This window comes from Prionailurus viverrinus, chromosome C1, assembly GCF_022837055.1.
Source record: "Prionailurus viverrinus isolate Anna chromosome C1, UM_Priviv_1.0, whole genome shotgun sequence".
In the NCBI taxonomy this organism is placed as follows: domain Eukaryota; kingdom Metazoa; phylum Chordata; class Mammalia; order Carnivora; family Felidae; genus Prionailurus; species Prionailurus viverrinus.
The window spans coordinates 42,160,518-42,186,555 of NC_062568.1; the positions used below are offsets into that span (position 1 = coordinate 42,160,518).

The 26,038-nt window shown below is 33.1% G+C and overlaps 1 protein-coding gene across 2 annotated transcripts in view; it reads left to right on the forward strand.

Annotated features, from left to right (window-relative positions):
* The first annotated feature begins 7,891 nt into the window (after nucleotides 1-7,891).
* The window catches only part of CALCRL (calcitonin receptor like receptor), a 104,162-nt gene continuing 86,015 nt past the window's right edge, over nucleotides 7,892-26,038 (forward strand). For both annotated transcript variants that reach the window (XM_047872110.1, XM_047872111.1), the window contains exon 1: nucleotides 7,892-8,105. The gene's annotated coding sequence lies outside the window, so the exon portion shown is untranslated. The remainder of the gene's footprint in view (nucleotides 8,106-26,038) is intronic.

Consider the following 26,038-nt stretch of genomic DNA (forward strand, 5'->3'; position numbering starts at 1 on the left):
TTAGTAATTTGTTTTTGAAATAATTGCCTAAGAGTTGCTAAAATATTTTTTTAACGTGGAAAGTTCTAGGACACGGGTAAAATGGTAAAATCAGTGAATGTTTTTTTATTTCTCTACTGAACCTACATAAAACCTATCTTACAATTTTTAAATATGTCTCATGTTTCTACGAGATTTTGAGTTTAAAAAATGACCACCATTGGAACACCTGGGTGGCTCAGTCGGTTGAGTGTCCGACTGGCTCAGGTCATAATCTCACGGTTCATGAGTTTGAACCCCGCGTTGGGCTCTGTGCTGTCAGCTCAGAGCCAGGAACCTTCTTAGGATTCTGTGTCTCCCTCTCTCTCTGCCCCTCCCCTGCTCATCCTCTGTCTCTCTTAAAAATAAACAAGCATTATTTTTTTTAAATGACCACCATTATTCCTTGTGTAATTCTCTCAAATATTCAAAAACTTACACTAGCATTCATATATGAATAATATTGAAAAATGCATGATCTGGATAGAAACCAGAATACGAATATATTGAAACAGAAAAATAGCTAACCTAGTGTGGAATCTTTCAGGTAAATTTTCTAAACACTGTGCTTTGCTTTCCTCTCTTGCTAATACTCATTTTTTTTCCTATGTGGAATTATCTAACTGAAGCCCCGGTAACCAATATCACTTGACTTATATTCCATACAATTTTCTTCCAAAACTATCTGAAGTAGTTTGCCAGGTTAAATATTTTGCTAATAATGTTGTAAAGAAGGACAGGTTTAAAAACTAAACCACTTAGGTTTCAAGTTCCAGTTCTACCAATTTCCAGTTGTAAAAACTTACTAAGATTCTGTTCCCTCATCTGATGACTGAATATAAAATCCTCACAGAGTTACAGAAAATATCTAAAGCATATAGCATATTTCTGCAAAAATGACAGGTTATCAACATTGTTTTTCCTCCTCAACTTCCCCTAAAACAGAACAGAGACCCAGCAGCACTACTACATGTTAAGTACTTGGAAATATACTAATTACTACAATTCACTATTGAATTTGTTTTTATGCTTTACAATTAACCCCAAAAGAGAGAGCCCTTCAATTGTGATATTTTTATTTTCTGAATATCCACAAATACTATGAAAAGGGGATTTTAAGAATACCACATATGAGGAACCATGGTTAACACTATGGACATTAACTTCAATTAATAGCCTTTCAGAAAGATATGGACACGTTTCAAAGGAAAAGTTTTTGGACTTGCCTCCTCACCCAGCCCCACCACCCCAGCCATACCCAACTGCACCAGAACAAAGCATAAAACTTGATTTGGATTGCCTGACCCAGCAAATAGAATAAATACAAATTCCTTACCACAGTCTACAAGGTCGTACAACTTATGTCCTGATGTATTCGTGTGGGACTCCCTTCTTGCTCACTGGTCTCCAGACTCTAGGTGCACCACCTGGACAGGTTTTGTTTACTTGCAATAGTCTTCCAGCAAACTCTGTTTTGGTGCCCCCTCCCACATTCTTTTACTGAGCCAGTAACTCATCTCCCAGTTGTTGGGAGAATTGGCTGCTAATAGCCCTCAGCTGCATCCTTCTCCAAACTGTCCTCAGCTGATGGTAGCTCTTTCCCTTGAAGGCACTATTCGCACTCCCACTCCCAGAGTGGCTCATACAATGACTAACAAGGACCTGCTAAAGAGGGATTCCCTTGCATCAAGGGAGGCCAACTCTGTCATTCAGATTACATTCCAGAGCCCTATCCCTATTGTTTAGGCCAAATCCAGAGTTTACTTGAGACCACGTGTTTGCTCACCTCATGTTTGTTTTTTTTCCCCAAATCTGCTTCCTTCCCTTACTGCTTTTGCCAAAAGTCTAAAGAGCATTCCTCCAGCAATTACTGTGGCATCTAAATCCTCTCAAGCTCTCATCTGGGAAGCCCTACTTCAGACTTCTTTCTAATCTATAGAATGCTTCATATTTCTCCCCTTCTAGGTTCCAGAGTAATTATTATCTTCAGAGAAAGTGCTTTTCTATAGGAAATATGTTCTCCCTCCATCCTCCCTTCCTTCTATTCAGTGCTCACCTGTTTTAGTCATTGAATGTAGTGCTTTTTAGAATACGAATGTTTAAGCAATATAAGCAAAAATAAGTATATTTTTCTAAATGTCTACCTGAGGATAGAAAGTAAATTCTTTCAGATCAAGGATCATGTCTCTATTACCAATTTTTGTACTTCTGGTATCTATCCAAATGTTGGCATATGGTAGATGATCAATTAATATGTGTTTTATGGATGGTTATTGTTCAGAAACTTGCTTTCTTATGATACAAATGTTTATAGAGATAGAGCTTGGAGGTAATAATTATGCCCCCAAATAATGTCTCTCTCAAGTGTCAGTTGTATTAAGCCAGAACAGGATTATAGCCAATTAGCAATTGATTTTTTTCTAACATACAGTGGTGGAATGTATATCTTTCATGCTTGGATATGGTGAGGGCTTCATTTGTCAGATGTCAGAGACACTGTCACTCTGTTGTGAGCTTTTGAAGATCTGATTTGTATTCCTGGTCAGATACATAGGAGTTAATCCCCTCTAGCCTAGCCATGGGCTTCAGCATTGTGTATATTTAAATCAATATTTAAATATATACATTATATATGCAAATCATATATACATTCATTGGAAGACAAAAGATAGTATGTCTTTTTAATTTGCATTTTTTACTTATATTATGTTTTAACATATATTTATTGTTTTGTCTTTGTATCTAAATATTTTATGATGTACTTTTTTCCACTATATATGTTGGTACTTTAATTGTATAGTCTACAGTAAATACCTGCCCACTGTAAATCTAGTTAAGTGCTTCAGAATATTTTCTTAGTGATCTTTCCTAGTTGTTGGGATTTTTTTGTCAGAGAAAAAAAGAATTTCATTATTCAGTTAGAAAGCAGCTTTTTACAATGTGAGACTGCTTAACACTAGATGGCAGGATGAGACTGCAGATACCTCACTCCTCAAAGCTAAGTGTAAAATATCTGCTGGTTTCTCAAAGGTATTGAGAATTTTTAGGCAAATATGTTGTAGTACTCTTTAATATATGTACTGTATATAATTCCACTTCCTTTATGTTTAAAAACTTTCACTGTATACAACAGAGTGATGTTAAACATGAGTAAATTATTGAAGAGAAACATATAAATTATTATATAACTTTACAAGTTATATGACAATAGCTGAATAAAAAAGTCTGTAGTGGGAGAACATTCATACTATTTGGCATCCTTAGAACTTAAGACATGGTCATTTAATCTTATGCTACTTATGTCAACACACATAAGCTTAAAATTAAATAAACAGTTTATTTTTGTAATCAAGATTGACATTCTGCAAATAAGCAATTCAGCAAAAATTCACAATAAATACATATCTAGAGACGAAAAGGGCATCTTTTTCAATGCCAACTAAAACTATCCTAGAAATAGGAAGAACTATTTTTAACTCTTCTGGGAAAGGAGACTCAAGTTTGCAAAGGAATTCCTCTCAATATTTATGCTACCACTTGTCAGTGCACTATGCGTAAATATGGCTAAGGTGATCATATATATACTTTTACATTCAAATCATGACAGTTTTGAGTGTGGAAATATGAACTGGGAATAACCTAGCAAACTGAGGCATAATGTCACCATAATTAATGGTGTTCATTCTTGGAAAGGTCATTTGGTACCCTCATTTAAGTGAGAATTTATAATTTTGTTATATTGAAATGTTCATTTTGAATTAGTCTATGTCATAGCTCATTTGCCAGTGTCAGCTCTTTATTCTAGCAAGGATTCTTCCTTTTGGAAGAGGAGAGGCTCAAACAATCATGAATATCTATAAAAAATATTGATTTTCTTGACAGATCCAAATCCAAGAATACTTAATAAGAATAATGAATAAGAATAATGAACAGAATAGGCAGACTTTTAGCCAATTGTTTTTGATTTGTTATTTGACTCTCTTGGGGAAACACATTATAAAATACTAGAAGAAATACTATCTATAGATTAACAAAATTGTTTTATTTATGTATATATGGATGTAATGTTACTCATTTAAAATTCAGAGTTTTCTGCTCTTGTTCAAATTTGTAGTCATGGGAGATATTTTAACAATAACATTATAATGTCCTTGAAGATGATAAGTTATGTGTACAATTAGAACTAAAAATCAGCTGTTTGGTTTAATAGTAAAAAACAGCATATTCACTCTTAATGGCCTAGTCATTGGATCTCGTTCCTTTTACTAAATGCAATTCATTTAGCAATGAAATAACTTTAAATCTGCTAAGCAATTGCAAGGTAAAATAATAAAAAGTCAGGTCAACTTATTTCCTTAGTAGAATTTTTTGATGTAAAGATTATAAAAATTGTGTGTTTCTTCTCAAATTGTTGGTACATTTTTAATAAAGCATAGTATGCATAATTTTGTTGACTGCATAAATTATCTCCGAGTATAAGTGATGGCTTGCAGACAATTGTGAACATAGGAATTATTAACTTACAACATAATACCTGAAACCTATTAACTCACAACACAATCATGGAAATCATTTTTAAAGATCTTTCTTGCATTCTCACTAGAGGTAGTCTGTCCGTAATAGGTTTTATGTAAAAGTGTTTTGTTTTGTCCTGTTTATTTTTATGGCAGAACTATGCTCCAAGGCTGTAGCTACACAAATTCAAAATAAGTGGTCAGTTAAGCCGGTAGAGAACTAAATTTGTCAAGCCACATTTTTTTATTCATTTGGCTACCTTAGTAAAAGAATATAAACAGTATTCCAGAGATTTTGAGTTAGCTTCCCCTGGTATGAGTCAAAGTGCATTTCACATGGTAATTGGTATTCATTACTGTGGGACCATGGCACTTGGGAGCCTTACGTGGGACCACAAATGTAGGCACAAGCCTGCATGTAAGACTCTGAAATAGACAACTATGACTATCATTATATATGTCATTCTTCAATTATACATTATTCCCCAGTTCTATAGAAACCACTATTGACAGTATCTGCGTGGTTATATCTAGACTCTGTGTTTGTAGCGTTAGTTGCTAACTACCGAGAATTTGGTGCTTGAATCTCTATGTGCTAGTCCATCCGTGATTTAAACAACTAGAGAGTAGGACACATCCCATTTTTTCCTTAGCTCCTCAACATAACTGGTACAGCATTCTAGTTCAAAAAACAAGCTTGCTTACTATTAAATGCTTGCAAGTGTCTTCAATCTGTTATGGGAAAAGATTTTATATATATATATATATATATATATATATATATATATGAAATACATAAGATGGAATTAATGTGTTGATTAATACCATATTTCCTAAGAATCGCTACATTGATTACTGAAACATTTTCATTTTGTTCTGCTGCATTTTCTTAAATATTTTTCATCATATTTCAGTGTGTACTTGAGAGTTGGCATTACCTATATTTTGTCTTGTGCCTCCATGCCTCCATGGAAGTCCTCAATGCCATTTATTTCATTTGGAGTTTAGAAAATGACAACTCTTAAGTGGGGTGTAATTTGCCTATTACCTCTAAATAAGTCTTGTAGATAATACTGATAAAAATTATCCTAGAGTCTTCATGGACTATAACCATGGCCTGAGCAATCATTTAAATATAAATATTATAACTTCTATTAGCCTTCCCATTTAGTATAGCACTTGATGTTGAGGAGAAAGAGCATTGGTATAAGAGTCTTAAGACATAAGTTCAAAGCATAGGTTTTTTTTTTTTTATGCACTAGACTTTACTAGTGTTGGACAAATGAAACAAACGAATCTTTGAAAACAGTATTAATGCTTTTGCACACTTATTGGAAAAAGTTTTAGTTTTTCATAACTGAAGTTCAAAAGTTATATTAATCTCTTTCCAGGGGTCAGATATTATATAAAGCATGGAAGATGAGAAGACATAGACAAGGATTTTTCAGATACTAAAATCTATTTTTTTATTCTCTTCTGAATTTTAAGATGAGAACACCAAGACCTAAAAAGTTTTGTCAGGGTCACACTAGAGAGCGTCAGAACCAGGACTGGAATTTCATGTGTCTGGGTCCAATCCCAGTGTTTTCTACTTCTTTCTTAGTGGTTTCCTAAGCAATGTGCTGCCTCGATAGCAAAATTCAGTAAAGCTTTCATCTGGAAATATCTACAGCAGTATTTTGATTAAACAACTCTTCTTAGTGGAGCCAGTCATAATCTGCAACATTGACTTCTCCTCTCACAGGCTGAAGGAAATAGCTCAAAATGAAGTACATCTCAGCAGCCTCCTGAAGCAAAGCTAACCAAACTGTAACTGGAAACACAATATTCTATAACCTGGCAATTTAACTCTCTGGTTATTTCTCTTTCTCAATAACTCAGTTTCTTGCAGGTCTTTTAAATATAAACCAACAGGGATTAGTATGTAACCTATTTTTATATGTATTTTTTTTCACCTTGATCCTATTGATCTTAAAATCAAAGATTGTGGAATAAGTTTCTTCCATGGATCCAGGTAATAAAAATGTCAACAGGAGCATACTGCTTCAGAAACATGCTATCCCTTTAATTAATGTTGCCTTGTCCTCCTTTATTAGTCAATAGAAAGTATGAGCATCTCATTTTGTTCCTGTATTGAAGGAATTTACCAAGTTTTCAGTGCCTCTGATCTCAAATTTACCAAGAATTGAATAATTATTGTAGTGTCTTATCTATTTCTAATTGTTACATAATTTGTTGACTCAAAGTCTTAGAGATATAAATGATTTTAGATATTATTTGATTCATCTATTTTACAGATGAGGAAATCTATGCCCAGTGTTGTTTATATTTCAGTGATTATGATTATTGTCATATCTCACACATTTACCATATTATCAAAAGACAAGTGCATTTCAAATTTAAAATTTTCTTCCCTGATAATGTCCAATGATTTATTAAACACATTTGGAATAAAATTATGTTTTGATAGAAAACGTCTAAAAAATTTAAGCATGTTACATATTTTACATAACCATTATGTTTATAAATTATCTGTAATTTTGTTATGGCTATTTTGAGGGATAAATGTAATATATTATTATTTTATTTTATAGATGATAACATAATCAAGTTAAATATTTTAAAATAAGTGCAATGATTTTAAATTTATATGTTCTCAAAAGTTTATTCCCTAAAACATATACTTACATATAATGAAAAAACATTCTATGTATATGTGTATATACACACACACAACATGTATACACACAATGGTTTTGTTCATGACACACGCACATAGTTATGTCATGGGCAAAGAAAAAAAAGGTTTAAAAACCTACAGAATAAAGTTTCATCATTTAATTGTGAAAACCTGATCAGTTAATAACTGATTATTAGATCTCAATAAAAGTTGGATCACAGAGTTAATTATGATGGATGTAGGTATTATTTTTGTGTTCCTTTTTGAAGAAGACATGTTAGATAAAACAGTTCCCCAAAGCTTTGTAAAGTATACACACACACACACACACACACACCCCTAACTCCTTTAATTTTGGAACAGAATATTATATTCAGATTTCCTTCAAATCACAGGCTGCTCTGTGTGGCAAGTTCTAACAGAACTCAGTCAAGGTGAAATGCAGCCAGCTTTGGCTGCTAACAATGTATTCATACAGCATATGATCTCTGTCTGTTCAGGCTGCTTCTTGCTCTTGTCTCAGAATAAGAAAGGAGTGCTGCTTTCCTGGGGTATGCTATTTGAGAAAGAAAGTAACCTAACACTAACTGCAGGCGGGGTCAGAGTGATGTAACAGGAAGCTCTGATGTTTCCCTTCTGCTGCTGAGCACATACAATGTGACAACACTTCCAATCCACTCAGAACAACCCTCCCTCTCCAGCAGAGAGTATCACCTCCTGATTTAGGATCATCAGGCTCTGTTCACTGGACCTGACCCTGCCTGCAGGATTACATTGCAAAGCTTTCACTCTTCCCCACCTTGCCTGGGGGTAAATCTCTTCTGCGGAATCTCAGAAAATCAAATTCCATCCTAAGAATATTTCACCAAGAATTTCCTTAGAAGCTGTGCTGGGTAAGTACACTATTCAGAATAAATATATGTATTCTGAATAGTATTCTCATTTAGTTTGGCAATGTTCCTACTGTGGAATTTAGTGACATTGAAATAATATTGAAACATATTCTCATTTATTTCACATTTTAAAGAAACTATAGTGTATTACTCCCAAATGTATACAAAATCTATTACTACTAGATGTTATTATGCACAGTGATATTCTAGAAGATAAATTTAGCAAGTAATAAAAATCTAAATGGATTAAAAAGCATACTTCTAAACAAATACTTAATCAGGGAACAATGCCTTTTAAAATTAGCTCTACTATTAGCTAAGCTTAAATTTTGACAGCTGGAAAACATTTTCCCCCCAGGAAGGGTCTTTAAACTTTTCATACAGTTAGTACTCTGAGAAGGGGGAGGGGGGGAGAAGAATAACTACTTATGGGGTCTTGGAGTCTCTGCAAAATTGAACAAAATGGATAATTAAAAAGAAAAGTAATCACTTTGGAATTATTATTATATGTGTCTTCTATTTGCCTTTTATTTGCACATATATCTCTAGTTATTGAACTAATAGAATTTTCACTGTTCATTGTGGCCAGATGTGCTTAAGTCTCTCTCTTACTAACCCTGAATTGTTTCCGCTGTATCTGATCAGGGGGTGGGCTACAAAAGAAAAAAAATCCCAGCTAGGATTAAGAAAATGTTATTTCCACATTAAGTATAATTTTACAACTCTTTAGCTAACAATGCATTGCTTCAATTTCTCTGGTATCTCTCTGCAAGCTTTTGGGGGGACGGCGTGAACTAGAGATAACTGTGAATAAAGAAAAGTGACAAAGTTTTTCCAAATAAGTATAGCAGATTATTAAATAGAGAATTTAAAGTGTGTATTTTTTAAAAAAAGAATTTCCAGAAAAAAACTTACAGTAATGTTGAGATGAAACATCTGTTAATGCTTCCTTCACCAGTACAGACTGTCCAGGACTATTAAGAAACTATTGTCTACTTAAGTGTTGGTATAGAGATGTCACAAATCTGTTACTAAGAAAAATTAGATGTCAGATTTGGGTTCAAATTATATTGATTGATATAATTTACTTATATAAAAATTAAGTGTCAGATTTGGGTTCAAATTATATTGATTGACATAATTTATCTGTGTCTATATTCTTTCTTACCTATGTAATTATACTGTGCAGAATGTCCTTCAGTGGAGAAATCCTGTACTTAATCACCCATAATCTGGCACATTAACAGTGTACAACAAACTTATTCTGAGTAACTCCCTCATAATTTTCTGCTCAATTTTTCCACAAATTTCTCCAAATAATGGAAACTTCAATTAAGCCTTTTATTTTGTGATTCTTAAAAATATTATGGCTGATTTCCTATCGCCTTTCAACCATTAATTGTTTTGAATGTCCTGACACATGCGTAGAATTAGAAAAAGTGTTTTTAGAATGTGACTTTGTAAATAGCCATTAGGTAATTAGGGAAGGAAATGAAAAGAACACATTAAATGCCTAACCCAATGCCATGGGTTAGTAATAAAAATTAAAATAGCATTATTTTTAATTTATATTATTTTCTTAGGAGATATATTAATATAATATTTTTAATAAGGCACTCCCCACACATATCTAATTTTTATTTAATTGCTAACCAAAAACCCATAATTTTCTTCCATAACAAATTTTTGTTAACTTTACTAATAGTGTGGTTTATAATTTTTATTTTCAGAAAATACTGTTGAGAAACACTAGGTAACGAATTTTGAAGGTCATTAGACAAAGACTTATTATTTGAGAAAATAATTGAACATTTGAAATAAGAACTCATATTATTATATTCTAAAGTTTGTTTTCTTTAATGATAAGAGAGTATCAGAGGATCAATGCATGCTTTCAGCCATAAAGAATTCACTTATTTTTCTAGATGCTATGGGATCGTAAAAGCAATGCAGAGTCTAAGGCCAGTTATAAATACGAAAATGAAACATAGGGTTGAGAAATTGTAAGAATAATGTGAGTTAAAGTCTGTTTTACCTGCAATATTCAGTTATCTTTAAGAGATATGCTTTTGGTTACCACTACAAGGTCTTTCCCCCCCTAATATATATTAGCACATTCCAAAATACTGTTTTATTAAACTATGTAAAAATGTTAGAATATATAAAACTACTCATTCAATTTGAAAAAAAGATTGGGAAAACAGGAAAATAAAAAAGAAATTAGAATTGATTCTGTAGTTTTAAAAATGATGTTAAATATATACTTTACCTACTGGTGATGCCTAGGATACGTTTCAATGGAATCAACACCCTAGCATATTTATGAGAATCTTCACATTCATCGTATATATTTACCATTATTTTGTACACACCAAATTTATTTCAGTAAGAAATTCAAAATAATATTAAGACAAAAAAAGATGATTTTATATGCTTTATGCTAATGTGGATAAATTATTTGATAAACTCATAAAATTAATCAAACTTCTGTTAATAGTATTAGTATATATTTCTAACTTACATCATTTTTGTAAAAAATATAACACTATGTTGCTTTCAACTTTTCTCTCCATGGTTAAAATTTGATAGTACCTTAATTTTTAAGAATTATCTTACAGATATTTATACAAAAATTAACAAAAAAAATTAAAGGATCAAAATATACATTCATGAAACAAAACTGATTTTATACTCTATGTATGATTTTGAACACAGCTTGAAAAAATAATTCTGTTTTAGAGATATCATGATTACGATACCAACTTTTCAAAACACAAATATATTCAAAGGACATTATTTGAAGTCATTGGCTTTATTCTCTATCTTATCTTTGTTTCGTATTCAGAGATGCTATTAACCCCAAAACATAAGTTATATCATTGCAATGGTGTTAATGAAAGACACTTAGAGTCAAATTTGTAACACCTCTGTGTTCTTGACTCAATCAGACTATCAGAGAATACACTTAATATGCAAAGCCAGTACCCAGCTAAATAAAACATTTGTCTGTATCTGGGTTTAAAGCCCACGTGTGAACCATAAACATTTATAATTTCTTAGGAAAGCTCTCTTTTTCTACCAAAGTACTTCTACCCTGCTGCATTATTAAATTATTTTAAAAAATCTGCTCATTTAATATAAGAAAATGTTTTGATGAAGTTATAGAAAATAAGAATGTACCAGAAACACAAGATCAGGGTTACATACCAACAAGACATTTCAATCATTTCCCCATTTATTCACATAAACAATCATTCCTATCCAAATTCCTTCATCAATAGCAGTTACACACCTCAAAGTATCTTGGGACTCCTGGGGGCGGGGTCAGGCAGTTAAACAACTGACTCTTGATTTCAGCTCAGGTCATGATCTCACAGTCATCAGAATGAGCACCGCATGGGGCTCTGTGCTGACAAAACGGAGCCTGCTTGGGATTTTCTCTCTCCCTTTTTATCTGCCCCTACTGCACTCTTTCTCTCTCAAAAATAAAATAAAATAAAATAAAACCTTAAGAATAAAAAGTATCTGGATGATTTTCACGCCTTAACTTTGATTTACCTCCCTGTAATTTGGTTCATAACTTGGAAGATGTATAGTCTTAATTAGCATAAAATCGAAGAAGTAAAAGGACTGCATTTAATTGTACAGTTTGAAATGTAAATACTGAGCTAGTGTGATTTAGGAAGAACATATAATTAGATATATGATAATTAAGTCACAAACCTATTTAAATAACAGGAAATATATTTTCATACATTATATTGCCATTTCGTTTAAACAGGAAAGTCTTCAATAAATCTAGATTATTATTTTTTCATGTCTAATTAGTATTATAATATTGTTCATTAAATCAGATTAATAAAATAATCTGCATTTTCCAGTATTTGTGTAATCTTAAATCTAATTGTTTTTACTTCAATTATTTTAGCAAAAATTGAAGACATGAATTTAATTTTTAACAAAACAATAAAAGTCTTATTATTATTTAAAAATAAAGTAGAATCACTGTGAACTGAGTTAGAGTCTATGTTTATTAGATTATTAGTACTAATTATCAGATGATAAATTGCAAATATTTTCCTAGAACCTGTTTCCTCCTTTTTTTACCTTTAAATTAGTTTGTTTACCTAGAAGAGACAGTATTATGCAGTATCATTTGCAAATGACAGTATCATTTGCAAAATGGTCAAAAGAGTGTATTCGTTTTTAAAATGTAAGACTTTTTTTATTACTTCACGCTTTTAATTAAATATATATATTTTTTTACCTTGGTATCAAAAGGGCAGAAAACTCAACCCAACACAGACATAAATAAGTAAGCAAATAAATAAATAAATAAATAAATAAATAACCAACCTATCTCTATGGTATCAAGGCTATACTATAGCTCAATGCTTTACTGAGGTGGTTGGATAGAGTCAAATTTTCAGAGACATCGTATTCCCCTTAACATGCAAACATATTTTTTAATTAAAAGATGTTAATATGGTATAAACTTTTATATAAATCTGTCACTGTTTCCCTATTCAGGTTTAGGTTAATCTGAGCCCAACCAGGTTTCCATAAAACCATGGTGACTCCTGAACATGTCATTTGGTCTATTAAATAACAGTGATACAGTGAAATGGCAACTATGTGGTTTATAAGAGTGCTGCTTCTCCTCACAGATTAGTCACATAGAGGTTTATTAGCATATTTGGGAGCACACGGGTGTTTTATCAATCAAAACTAAAATAAATTTGTTTTATATCCAAGTATCAATTTCATAAATTCTACAAATGAATATTAATTGAATCCATATCCATTGATTAACATGAGACCAAATGTTGTTTAGATATTTTGTGCATAAACCTCAATTTTGCTTCCTTTCCAAGGATAATATGAAGGGAAAATGGGAACTTTGGTAAGTACTAGAGAAGAATAAATTATGTTATAACTGAAAATATGGAGGATTAAAGCTATGGGAAAAGATGTCATCAGTACAAAATGTGTTTTTCTGTTTTATTTTCTTGTTTTTTTTTTAACTCTAGTTGTTTTCAAATGTGAGGCAAAAGAGCAGACTTGATTTCACTTAGGTAATGGAAACCTAATATTAGACTTCCATGTTTAAATGTTTTATTAATCAGTCTACATATGTCTTTGAAAATTTATTTTCAATGAATTTTTTTTTATTTTAAATCTTTCTTAAAATGTGCCAATATACTTGTTTAGCTAAGGCAAAAAATACAACCTATGCATTTGTATTTTAGAAATGTAGGTATAATCACTGTTTGAAGCAACTGCCTGGAATGGAGTATACTTCAGACAGTATTCATGTCATATACAGTTAGGACATTGTTACATTTGAAATCTGTTAAACATAATTTCATTAAACTCCCAGTTAACTAAAATATCTTGGAACTTGTCAGATTTATCTTCGTAAATGTATATATTTATTGTCAGCTTAATCCTCTGGTCCTTGACATTATTAGATGAAGATACATTATTGAATGCACATATCTTAATATCCCTGAGGGATAAATAACATCATTTATTATTATTGTTGTTGTTATTATTATTATTATTTTGCCTCAAATAGGAGTGTCAGCCTTCTCTGCTGCAGTACTCTCTCCCAATGTCAGCAGTGGGTGAATTTGTCCATACTGCACTTATACAAGAGAACCCCTTTTTAAAGGATGGCTTGCTCTGTTGAGATTATTTAGTTAATTTCTTTGAGGACTTGCTCTGTGCCATGTATATATATATTGTTAGTTATATATAAACTCATTTAGCCTTCCCCAAAGCCCCAAGAAATACTATTATTAGTATTAGTATTAGTATTAGTATTTGCAGATAAGAAACATCAAAAACAAGAGAACTTTTAAGTAATGTGCCCAAGATCACATAACTATTCAAGTGGAGGTACCAGGAACTGAATCCTGGCAATCAGGCTCCAGAGCTCATGCTCTTAATCACTCTGCTTCCCTTTCCAATTGGTTGCTGGTCTCTAGTCACCCCTAGTGTGAATGGATGCTGTTCCTAGAACCTTAGGTTTTAAGTGCAGATATATTGTGAGTTTTGTTCTAGTTTATCTCAATAAAGTGAATATCACAATTAATAAAGGAAGTCAAAAAAATCTTTTGGTTTCCCAGTACATGTAAAAGTTATGGAAACAATATAGTGCAATAGCATTATGTTTAAAAACAATACATATACCTTAATTAAAAAATACTTTACTGCTAAAATATACTAAACATCATCTGGAGGCTTGAGTGAGTTATAATCTTTCTGCTGCTGGAGGGTCTTGCTTTGATGATGATGGCTGCTGACTCATCAGGGTGGTGGTTGCTGAAGGTTGAGTGACTGTGGCAATTTCTTAAAATAAGTCAATGAAGTTTGCTGCATCCACTGACGAATGATTTCTCTGTAGCATGAGATACTGTTTGATAGCATTGTACTATAGTAGAACTTCTTTCAAAATTGGAGTCAACTCTCAAACCCTGCAGCTGCTTTATCAATTAAGTTTATGTGCTATTCTAAATCCTTTGTTGTCATTTCAACATCTTCACAGCATCTTCATCAAGAATAGATTCCATTTCAAGAAACCACTTTCTTTGCTCATCCACAAAAAGCTCATCTGTTAAAGTTTTATAAGATTAGAGCAATTCCATCACATCCTCAGTCTCTACTTCTAATCCTCTTGCTATTTCTACTACATCTGCAGTCACTCCTCCACTGAAGTCTTGACTCCCTCAAAGTCATCCTTGAGGGTTGGAATCAACTTCTCCCAAACTCCTGTGAATGTTGATATTTTGACCTCTTCCCATGAATCATGAATGCTCTTAATGACATCTACAATGGTGAATCCTTTCCAGAAGGTTTTGGTTTGCTTTGCCTAGATCCATCAGAGGAATCACTATCCATGGCAGCTGTAGCTTTAGGGAATGTATTTCTTAAATAATGAGACTTGAAAATACTCCTTCATCCATGGGCTGCAGAATAGATGCTGTCTTAGCAGGCATGAGAACAATATTAATCTCATTGTACATCTCCATCAGAGGTCTTGGGTGCCCAGATGCATCGTTAGTGAGCAGTAACATTTAGAAAGGAATCATTTTTTTCTGAGTAGTAGTTCTCAACAGTAGGCTTAAAAAATTCAGTAAATGATGTTGTAAACAGATGTGCCATCATCCGAGTTTTATTGTTCTATTTTATAGAGCACAGACACAGTAGATTTAGTATAATTCTTAAGGGCTCTAGGCCTTTTTGGAATGGTAAATGAGCATTGGCTTCAACTTAAAGTCATCAGTTGCCTTAGCCCTTAACTAGAGAGTCAGTCTGTTCTTTGAAGCTTTGAAGCCAGGCATCGACTTTTCCTCTCTAGCTATGAAAGTCCTAGATGACATCTACCTGTAGGAGGCTGTTTTGTCTACATTTATAATCTGTTGTTCCATGTAACCACCTTCATTAATTATCTTAGCTAGATTTTCTAGATAATTTGATGCAGTTTCTGTATCAGCAGTTGCTGCTTCACCTTGCACTTTTATATTACAGAGATGGCTTCTTTCCTTAAACCACATGAACCAACCTCTACTAGTTTGAAACTTCTTATTCAGCTTCTTCTCCTCTCTCAGCCATCATACAATTGAAGAGAGTTAGGATCTTGCTCTGGATTAGGCTTTGGCTTAAGGGAATGTTGTGGCTGGTTTGATCTTCTGTCCAGACCACTAAAACTTTTTCCACATCACCAATAAGACTCTCTAGCTTTCTCACTCTTTGTGTGTACCCTGGAGTAGCACTTTTAATTTCTTTCAGGAACTTTTCCTTTGCATCTACAACTTGGCTAACTGATGCAAGAAACCTAGCTTTTGACCTATCTCAGCTTTCAACATATCTTCCTAAGTTTAATCAATTCTAGCTTTTGATTTAAAGTGAGAGACTTGTGACTTTTCCTTTCATTTGAGCACCTAGAGGCCACTGTAGGATTATTAATTGGCCTAATTTCAATATAGTTATATCTCATGGAATAGGAAGGCCCATGGAAAGGGAGAGAGAAGGGGGAGCAGAGAGAATACACACACTTATTAAGTTCATCATTTTGTATGGTCAGTGGTGCACAAAACACTTACTATTGGTAATAGGAAAGAACACTGATCCCAGATCACCATAACAATATAATAATAATAATGAAAACATTTGAAATATTGAATTACCAAAATGTGACACAGAGACAGGAAGTTAGCAAATGCTGTTGGACAAATGGTACTGATAAGCTTGGCACATGCAATGTTACCACAAACCATCAATTTATAAAAAATGCAATATCTGAGAAGCACAAGAAAATGAAGCACAATAAAATGAGATAAGCCTGTACATAGTAGGTAGAATTAGAAATTGGTAATTTCCCATCTTTCATTCTGTATGCATTTCCTTCCACTATGTTCCTTCATCTATACTTGCTTAACCCTCACCTTCCTCTAAACCAAATGCCCAGTAGTTACTCTCTAGCCTCCAGTAGTCAAGAGTTGCTTGAAAAACAAAGATTTTGAAGAATTCTTTCTTCTTCAGAAAACCTCATGTTTGCTATTTAGCCTTCAAGCAATTGGATGTGACCCATACACATTATCTAGATAATCTCCTTTATTTAAAGTCAATTGATGGTAAATGTCAATCACATCTACAAAATAACTTTACAGAAACATCAAGGCTAATTTTTGATCCAACAACTGGCCACCATAGCCTGGCCAAGTTAACGCATACAATTAAACATTGCAAGCAGTTAAGGGCATTCATCCATATTTGCTCTTTTTTCCCAAAAATTATTTAGGTTTTCAAATTTTGGAAACTCTTCAAACTTTCTGCTGGAATGATAGTTGAAATTACAATGAATTTATTAGTTGAATCAAAAATTAGTAATGTCTTAAAAATGTTAAGTCATCCAACTATGAGCAAGATAGAAATTCTCCAGTTACTCAGGGCTTTTTGTTTGTTTTTTTGGAAGGGGGTAGAATCTGATTTGGTTCTTTTTTTTTTTTTTTTTTTGATTTGGTTCTAAATGTAGGTAGAAGAAATATTTAAAGCAATTATATTATAAATGAGGGAGACTAAAAGGATATAAGTTTTCTACATTCCACCCCCTCCTGCCACAACGGTAGCATGTTTTTCCCCTATATGGTTCACATAAGACCTTCCAAGATTGCTCATCCTTTTATGAAATTAAAGTCTGTTCTCTTTGCAGTATATTTTATCTGGGGAACTTTCCGTTCATATCAGAATTTAATACTGTCAGAGAACAGTTGTATTTTAAGTTATATGACTTCTTGCTATTAAGGAGTGCTAGGGTTAAACAGAATGATCCTCAGTTTAGCAAACACTCACAACGTGCCAGGCCCAATGCTAGATGTTAAAGGTAAGCAAGACAGGACCCCTGCTCTGGACAACATCAGCTCCACCTCAGTGCTGTGTAACAGTGCCGATTAAACTATTAACTCTTCATCTATACTGCAGGCCACCACTCTACTTTTCATCTTGTCATAAGATCAGGACTGAATACCTGAGCTAGAATGTTTTGTAAAGTGACAAATCTTGATAAATCAGATATTTTCTGTACATATTTATTATATTTGGGAAGCCTTGGATTACAGATGAAATATTAAAAAAAACCTGAAGTAAAAAAGTCTAACGGATTCTACTTAGCTCACAATTCTATGTGCTTTGGCTAAGATATTCTGAAATCTCTTATTTTCAACTACTTCTAATGTAATTTGGAACTTTCATACTTTAACAGAAAGATTTCCTTGCATCTAAATCAATTACAGATATCATGGTTGGGTATCAGAAATTGTTTACTTTTAAGAGAGAAAGAATGTGGTTAAAGAAAGATATTCTTAAGAATAAAGCTTTGAAGCATGATTGGTTTCATTAATTTGAACAGGAAGGGCTTCAAATGAGATATGAGCAAGTGTTAAAGTCTAGAACAAACTGACAGGGGTAAAGTCCATAAAATGATTTTCTTAAATATTGTTTAATATTTTTATTAATTGAATTCCTCACATGAGTTAACTTCCTTAATTATACATTTTCCAAAAGGATTTCCTGTGCTGTGTCCCATGTTATCAGTTCAAAATTATTAGAAAACACTTACTGAGTCTTTTTGATCATAAAATTAATAAATGTCCATACTTAATGAACCAGATTCCAGCCTACTTCCTTCAAAATAAATACACCAAAGTTAACAAAGAGTTTATGTTTGAGTCATTGTATAACTCAAAAACCCTTTAAAAACCCACTAATTATGTGATTTTTCAGATTAACTCTGAAAGCTGATTATTCACTAAAATCTCAAGTGTCATAAAAGACTACATATTTAAGGTTACAAAGTCTCAACTATATCACTTCTAGTATCATCCTTACCATTAAGGACTACATGTTCAAAACTTTTCATGTTACATAGGGCTTCTGAAGCTAGAGTCCTGAATAAGCTAAATAAATCTAGTTAACGGGTTTCGAACTTAGAAATAGGAGATTTTAGCTCATTGTGTCCTCAGAGGGTTTCATTAAGTATAACCACAATGTAGGTCTTGAAATAGCATCTGCTTTAAAAAAAAAAAAAAGTTAGATTTCTACATTTAGACAACATTCCACTCCTAATTACTCAAAATCATGTAGACTTCAAGGATAGTTCTCCATTCTGGCCTATGTTTTTGTTCCCAGTTATAACTGCATAGTTTTATAATCATTGAAGGGACACAACCTGTAAATATAATATGTGAGATTTTCTGTATTTCCTATCAAATCCAACTTGAATAATTCTTTAGAATTAAATTTGTAGTAAACAACAAAGATCGTTGTGCATCATATTTATTGATACAAGATTATAATAGCAATTAATGAAAGAGTACTCATTTGAATGAACTAAGTAACTTTTTAAGTTTATTATATCTCCTTTACTCTTCATCACATACTCATCATTACAGCACCTGAATAAAAACAAAATGAATAAATAAATAATAAAATGTTAATCTTTATTACTGGTGGGCCTATAGTTCCTGGATTCCAGGCTTTAGTATTTCTTCTTTCTTCATCTCCAGGCAAATTTATTTCTTATTAAAGAAGTAAATTCTGATATCAACAGGCATAAAATTAAAGGAATGCAAGCACATTATCTGAAACAAGATTAAAAATTATCTGTGGGTTTCTTTTAAAGAACATAGAATGCTCTTTTCTCAGAAATCCATTGCTGGCCTTTGCCAGATACAAACTTCCCTATAGCCTTTGCTCAGATACAAACTTTTTTCTGGAACCTAACCTATTTAAACACAGCTACACCTACACGACCATAACCCTTTTGCTCATTGTCATTTATTTTTGTTTGTCCTAGCTTTTTCCTAGAACACCAATCACATTGCAACAAATCATCAACTACAATTTACATATTTTCTGTGTTATTGTCCATTTTCTGTCCATTATCTCTAAGCTCTACAAGTACAAGCACTTCTTCCTGCTTTTTTTCCCCCACTAATATATCCTAAGCACCTAGGTAAGTGCCTATACAAAGTAGGTGCTTAAAAATTTCTTAACAAATGATTAATGAATGAATATGTTTCTTTGTATCAGTTTCCACGGAAAACTAGAGAGAGACTCTACGTGATTTTGTCTGTAGTATCCAATAGATTCTAGAGCTGAAATTTTGAAGGTGTTGTAAACATGACCCATGGCCGAAGAGAAAATACTCAGAAACTAATTATCATTTTGTTATTCTTAGGTCAATCTAATATTTATTCCTCCACTGCCTTTGTAAAGGGAAATAAATTAGTAAAGATGCTTTTCTGTAACGTAGTTAGTGTTCAGGTTTCACTGAATTCCAAGGAGTGACCTTTCAAACTAGGGTAAATGAGAAGGTTGCTTGGTATTTTAGCACAAAATGTTGAAGCATTTCCCCAAATGGCCAAACAATGGCTGAATTTGGCAGAATTTCTTGTTGAAACTGGCAGACCTGCCAACTGTTGCCTCCCAACAAAAGCCTTACTCCATTACTTATTGCCTTTCTGGACAATAACACTCAAATGTCTATAGAAGGAGAAAAAAACGCAGCAGTGGAATTTAGAGAAAAGCAAATCAACCTTTTAAAAAAATACATATGGCAAAATAGAAATTCTGTTTAATTTACAAAAACTATACCCCGTTTGATAAGTGATGAGTTATGCACTTGAAAATCCACAATTTATCAAGCTTTTAAGTGTTGATGTATAAATATTTAGAGATAATTCTAAAAAGAATGCCAACTGTCAATGCCCTTTCATCACTGTATAGTTTTTGAAATTTTCTAAATGTAAAACCAAAGGACTATTTTATAACGTGAAATACATATTTATCATTAAATTAAGACATGATTTGTTTGAGAGCATCATGATGGATTTTCACAAAATACATCATCTGAATTGACTCGACTCACAAATTATAACAACACTTGTTTTTCTAATGTAGATTCTCCATGTGTTGAGATTCATATAGTAAATTTTATTTTCTTTTAAAACTGAGGGCTAGTCATTCATTCACCTAGAAATACCATAATTAGGTTTTTTCTTCTGAGCCCAGATATTCATATCATCTATGAAAATGATAATTTTCCTTTGAGAAAGACTGATTCTCAAATTATGCTCATAGTATTCAGAGAAAATATGTATATAAAATGTGTTGTAGTTATCTTACTGTCTTTCAACATATTATCTAATAACTCACTGACTGAACTTTAAACCACAAGCAACAAGACTATTCTCCTTTCAACCATCCTTTCCTATGCTTTAACTCTTTGAACTTCCTGACACTGTTGGATATGGTCATTATCAAATAATGTACTTATAATAAAATTTTTATTACAAAATATAAGTGATAACAATGCCTTTTAAGAAACTGTATTTTTTAAGGACTAGCCAGCATTCAATTTATTTCTGGTATGTTTATAGATAGCATAGCAAACCAATATTCTGCAACACATTTTCTTTGTCCCACATAGCTTAAAATAGACAAAATTAATAATAATAAAATAAAGCTCAGACCAACAGAGTGACAATTTTTAATCCAGATGAGCTTGATGAAAGGGTGGAAAAGGCACTTAAAAATAAACTTTATATCAATAAAAGCCCTGACAGAATTTTAAATTCAAGTACTTTGCACTAAATTAGAGTACAGGGCAGACTGGCTGGCCCAGTTGGTAGAGAATGTGGCTCTTGATCTCAGGGTTATAAGTTTGAGACCAAGTTGGGTGTAGACAAAATAAAAATAAATTGTTAATAAATAAATAAATACTTTCAAAAACCAGAGTGTGCAAATGACTAATTTCTTACAGTGAGCAGACATACATCATACATTTTCAAGCTAGGATCTGTCCTTACAATGACAAATAGATATTCCCAGTAGTCTTTTTTTCCCCCAGTAGTCTTATTCAGAAAGAAGCAGGGCCAAAATATTTGTTCTTTCTCATCTAGATTCAGCAGACACCACATATTGTTGAAAGCCTTTTCTAATAATGCTACCTTTAAGATGAAAAAGGCTGTTTTGAGGTTTGACTAATTGCCTGATGTAAAAAGTTGCTGTTGATTTAAAATAGTTTCACTAAATATTATAATTTGCTCTCCACTGCATAGTGGATTTGAATATATATCTTAATATTCATATATATTTTAGTAATTGTTAATCTTTTCTATCTGCTAGATCACCTTGACTGTGTTAAGTATCTCTGTTCCAGGAGATTGATAGTAACACCAGAGACATACATTGTGAGCCTAAGCATAAAGGAATCTTAAATCAGTTTTGTAGTTCATGATGTTGTCCAAAACAAATGTTATTAACACTTCCCTAATTAGTCCTATTTTAACAAATTCCCCTTTCTAACTGTCCTCACCTCACCTCTAACCTGTCCTCACCTTGGAGTAAATCCAGAACACTGCATTTTGTTACATGTCTGGTGACAATGTCTTTGGTAAATGGCAAGATGAAGGGTTTGGAGATTCACCCAGAAGTTGATGAAACAAGAAATGAAGAGAACAAGTTAGGAAGTGAAGGGCCAATCTGGAGAACAGAAAAAAAGAGAAGATTCAGAAAAAGTTTCATTTACAGGATAAATATATATATAACTGTAGAATGTAATTAACTTAGTAATTATTGCTCACTGAGTAAAAGGAGTGAGAGATGGGATTTGAAAGTAAAATAAATTAGATCTAAAAACCAGGAGTGAAAAAGGTAGGAAAAGAGAGAGGATAAAAGAGAGGCAATAAAAGAAGATAAATTGGTCCATTAAGATACATTTTATTTGCCAGAAAGTTTAGGAAATAAAAAATCCAGCACTGAACTGCACAAATTAACATGTGGAGACACTTTGGATACAAGGCCATGGAGGAAAAGTTAGTATGCAAATGCCTTTCAGCTGCTTGGTCTAACAGTTCAGATAAGAAAACTTTATCTGCCCTTTTGTTTGGGAAATTGGATTGAGGGTTAAGCCTAGAAGTTATTCCTTCTGATAAGAGGTGAGGAGTGTTCATGAGAAGTTGTAAGAAGCAAACACCACCTCCTGGATGATAATTGTGTTCTAAAGCTTGGACCCAACTGCTCAAGACAATGACTGTACTTTAAGGGTACATAGAGTCTGACCTACTGGCAAGTCTTAGTCTGTCTAGGACACCTTCTCAAAAGGCAAAAGGCATCTCAAAAGGATGGGCTGTATCCATCATACCACATTTAAAGCAGCAGAACTGTTTGGTAAAATATAACCTTGGCTCATTCTAAACCTTCCAAATCAGGCTGAGATGGCTCAGCCTATAGAGAGAAGAGATGCTTACATGATCCCTGTGTGTCCTGAAAACAGTTTTCTCTTTAGTGAACTCCGGATATGATGAGAATTAAGGTATAAAAACACAATTAAGTTCAAATTTATAATAACAAAATAAAAGCATGAACATGACCCATGTTTTAAATCAAGTAATTCTCTTTCTGAATGAAATAACAAGCATTAATTCACATGAATTACACATAAATAACAAGACACATATATTACCTTCTCTTTTAATTCTGGCTTTCCTAATTATTAGTTTGTGATTTAGGTGTATATTTTCCCTGTCTGAACCATCTTAACTTAAAAGTCTTGAGAACCAGGTAATAATCCAAAATACAACTTTACTGACCCTTTCCTCTTTCATTGGACTCGGGGATAAATACACATGCACACACATATATACATTAATTCAAGAGATGCTCATCATTGGTGTTCCTTATTTTCCTCCATATCTGGAAAGTAACCTAAAATCAAATAGAATTCATATGCCTAAATCATATTTGTAAAAGTATGTGTTTAAATTGTGCACTGACTATGATTTAACTGTGAAATATTCCAAGGGGGTCTAATCTTAACAATATCTTGCCAAAAGGAAGTAAACTTTCAAATTGGATTAGTACTGGGGTGCCTGGGTGGCTCAGTAGCTTAAGCGACCAACTCTTGATTTGGCTCAGGTCATGATCGCACAATTCGTGAGTTTGAGCCCTACAGAGGCCACTGAGCTGATGATGTAGAGCCTGCTTGGGATTCTCTCTCTCTCTCTCTCTCTCTCTCCCTCTCTCTCTGCCCCTACCCTTCTTGTCCTCTCTCTCTCTCTGTCTCTCTCTCTCTCACACAAAATAAGTAAAATAAACTTAAAAAAATTTAAAAATTGGATCAGTACTATGTGAGACAGCTGCTCTCCCACCTAGTGCCTTGACCTATCCCAAATATATTGCATTTTGATATGCTGATACATAAATCCACAAAAAATGCATAATTACAGAGAAAGAAATCATATTCTTCATACTATTCTACAAAAATGTGTTATAACTAAAAAAAATCTTATACATATAGCTGATTATGTATAGCACAAATATATTGTTTAAATCAATAAATTCCTATATACCTGGAACCCAGCTTGTCCGTCATGTTCCTCTCCATTAGGTCACACTTACAGCCCCAGCAGTAAACCATTACCCAAAGCTTGTACTAATCATTCCTTTGCTTTACTTTATGGCTTTACCACATACATATGTGTTTCTAAGCAATGCGTTATTTTGTTTTACTTTTATGAAAGGGAATCACTCTGAATATAGTCTTCAGAGATTGCTTCTTTCATTCAGCATTTTGGAGATGCAGCCCTATTAATGTATCTATGTAGCTGTGGTTCTTTCTTTTCACGGTTGCAGTGTTCTACTGTATGAATGTACCACAGTGAATGTCCCTTTTCTCCTGCTGAGACATTTGGATTGCTTCCAACCATTTTACTATTGTAAACAATAAAGCAATGAACGTATTTTTTACGAATCTCCTGGTACACATGTCTCTGAGTTTCTTCAGGGATTATAATTTACAAGTGGGGTTTCAGGAATTTAGCAATTCAATGTGCTTGTACCAATTTATACTCTCATCAACAGTGTACGAAGTTTCCACTGCACCACATCCTTTCCAACACTTTGTATTACTGTCAAGCTTTTAAATGTTTGCCAGTCTGGTGGGAGTAACATAGTATCTCATTGTGGTTTTAATTTGCATTGTCCTGATTATGAATCACAGCAAATTTGTATGTAAAAAGAATTAAAATTTTTCTCAGAAACATTTGTTTTTAATTGGGTAGCAGTGACTTGATGTTGGAGAATTATGGTTAAGCCACTTTTGCTTATAATTATTTAAGAGAAGGACTGTCTATTTTGGGTTGGCTGGTCCAGGGAAAGGAAAAAGTGTTTTATAACTTTTAAAACTGGGAATGTATGAATAACATTTTTCACCATGAACAAGAACACAGACTAATAATGTGCAGAATTATATCTAACTCCCCATTTCCTTTATTCAAAAACCCCCATCAAAATATATATCAAAATCTCTTTTAAAAATAGAGGAAGAAAATGAGTAATTCCATTCAGGTGCATGTGCACTTTTTCTTTAGTAGACTTTATTTTTTAAAAGCAGTTTTAGGTTCACAACAAAACTTAATGGAAGGAACAAAGATTACCCACACCCCCTGCCCCCACTCATGCACACCCTCCCTATCAACATGCTGCACCATAGTATACTTGTTACAGTTGATGAACCTACAGTCGACACTTCATGATCACCCCAAATCCATACTTTACATTAGGGTTCACTCTTGGTGTTTAACATTCCACGACTTTGGACAAATGTATAATGACATGTGCTGTATGCTTTTTATAATCTTTTGAATAGTTAAAATCATTTATGGAGCTACAATATCTTGAAAGTATTAGTGTCTCTCTCTCTACTGTGGTAAAATTATTTTTTATACATAAAAACATTATAGAAGGCATTGGAATTTTTGTCTTTCACGTAGTCCTTCATTTTGGAGATGATTACCCTTATGCCCATCAGCTGAATTTAACCAATACATTTCTCCCCTGTTCTAATTTCCTTTTACTAAACATACTTAGGCTTGCATTTTTTTAGCTCAATTGTTGTGTTTCATCATGACATTATATAAAGAGGGTTTATCTATTAGCCTTATTTGCTATATTTCTTTTCTGTGTTTTCAGGGTTTAGTTGATTTTGATTTCATTTTCTTCCTTTTTAAAAAAATTATGTTTATTTATTCTCGAGAGATAGAGGGAGAGAGACAGAGCCTGAGTGGGGGAGGGGCACAGAAAGAGGGAGACACAACATCCAAAGCAGGCTCCAGGCTCTGAGCTGTCAGCATGGAGCCTGACCTGGGGCTCGAACCCATGAACCCAACTGTGAGATTGTGACCCAAGCTGAAGTCGGACACTCAACCAACTGAGCCACTCAAGTGCCCTCTTTGTATCTTTTCTTCTTGGATATTAATTAATCTTTGGTACTACAGATATGGATATTATTCAGAGGAAAGTGGAAGTAAGACTACGCTGACATTTATTATTAATAAGTACAACACATTTACTAATCAAAATTACCA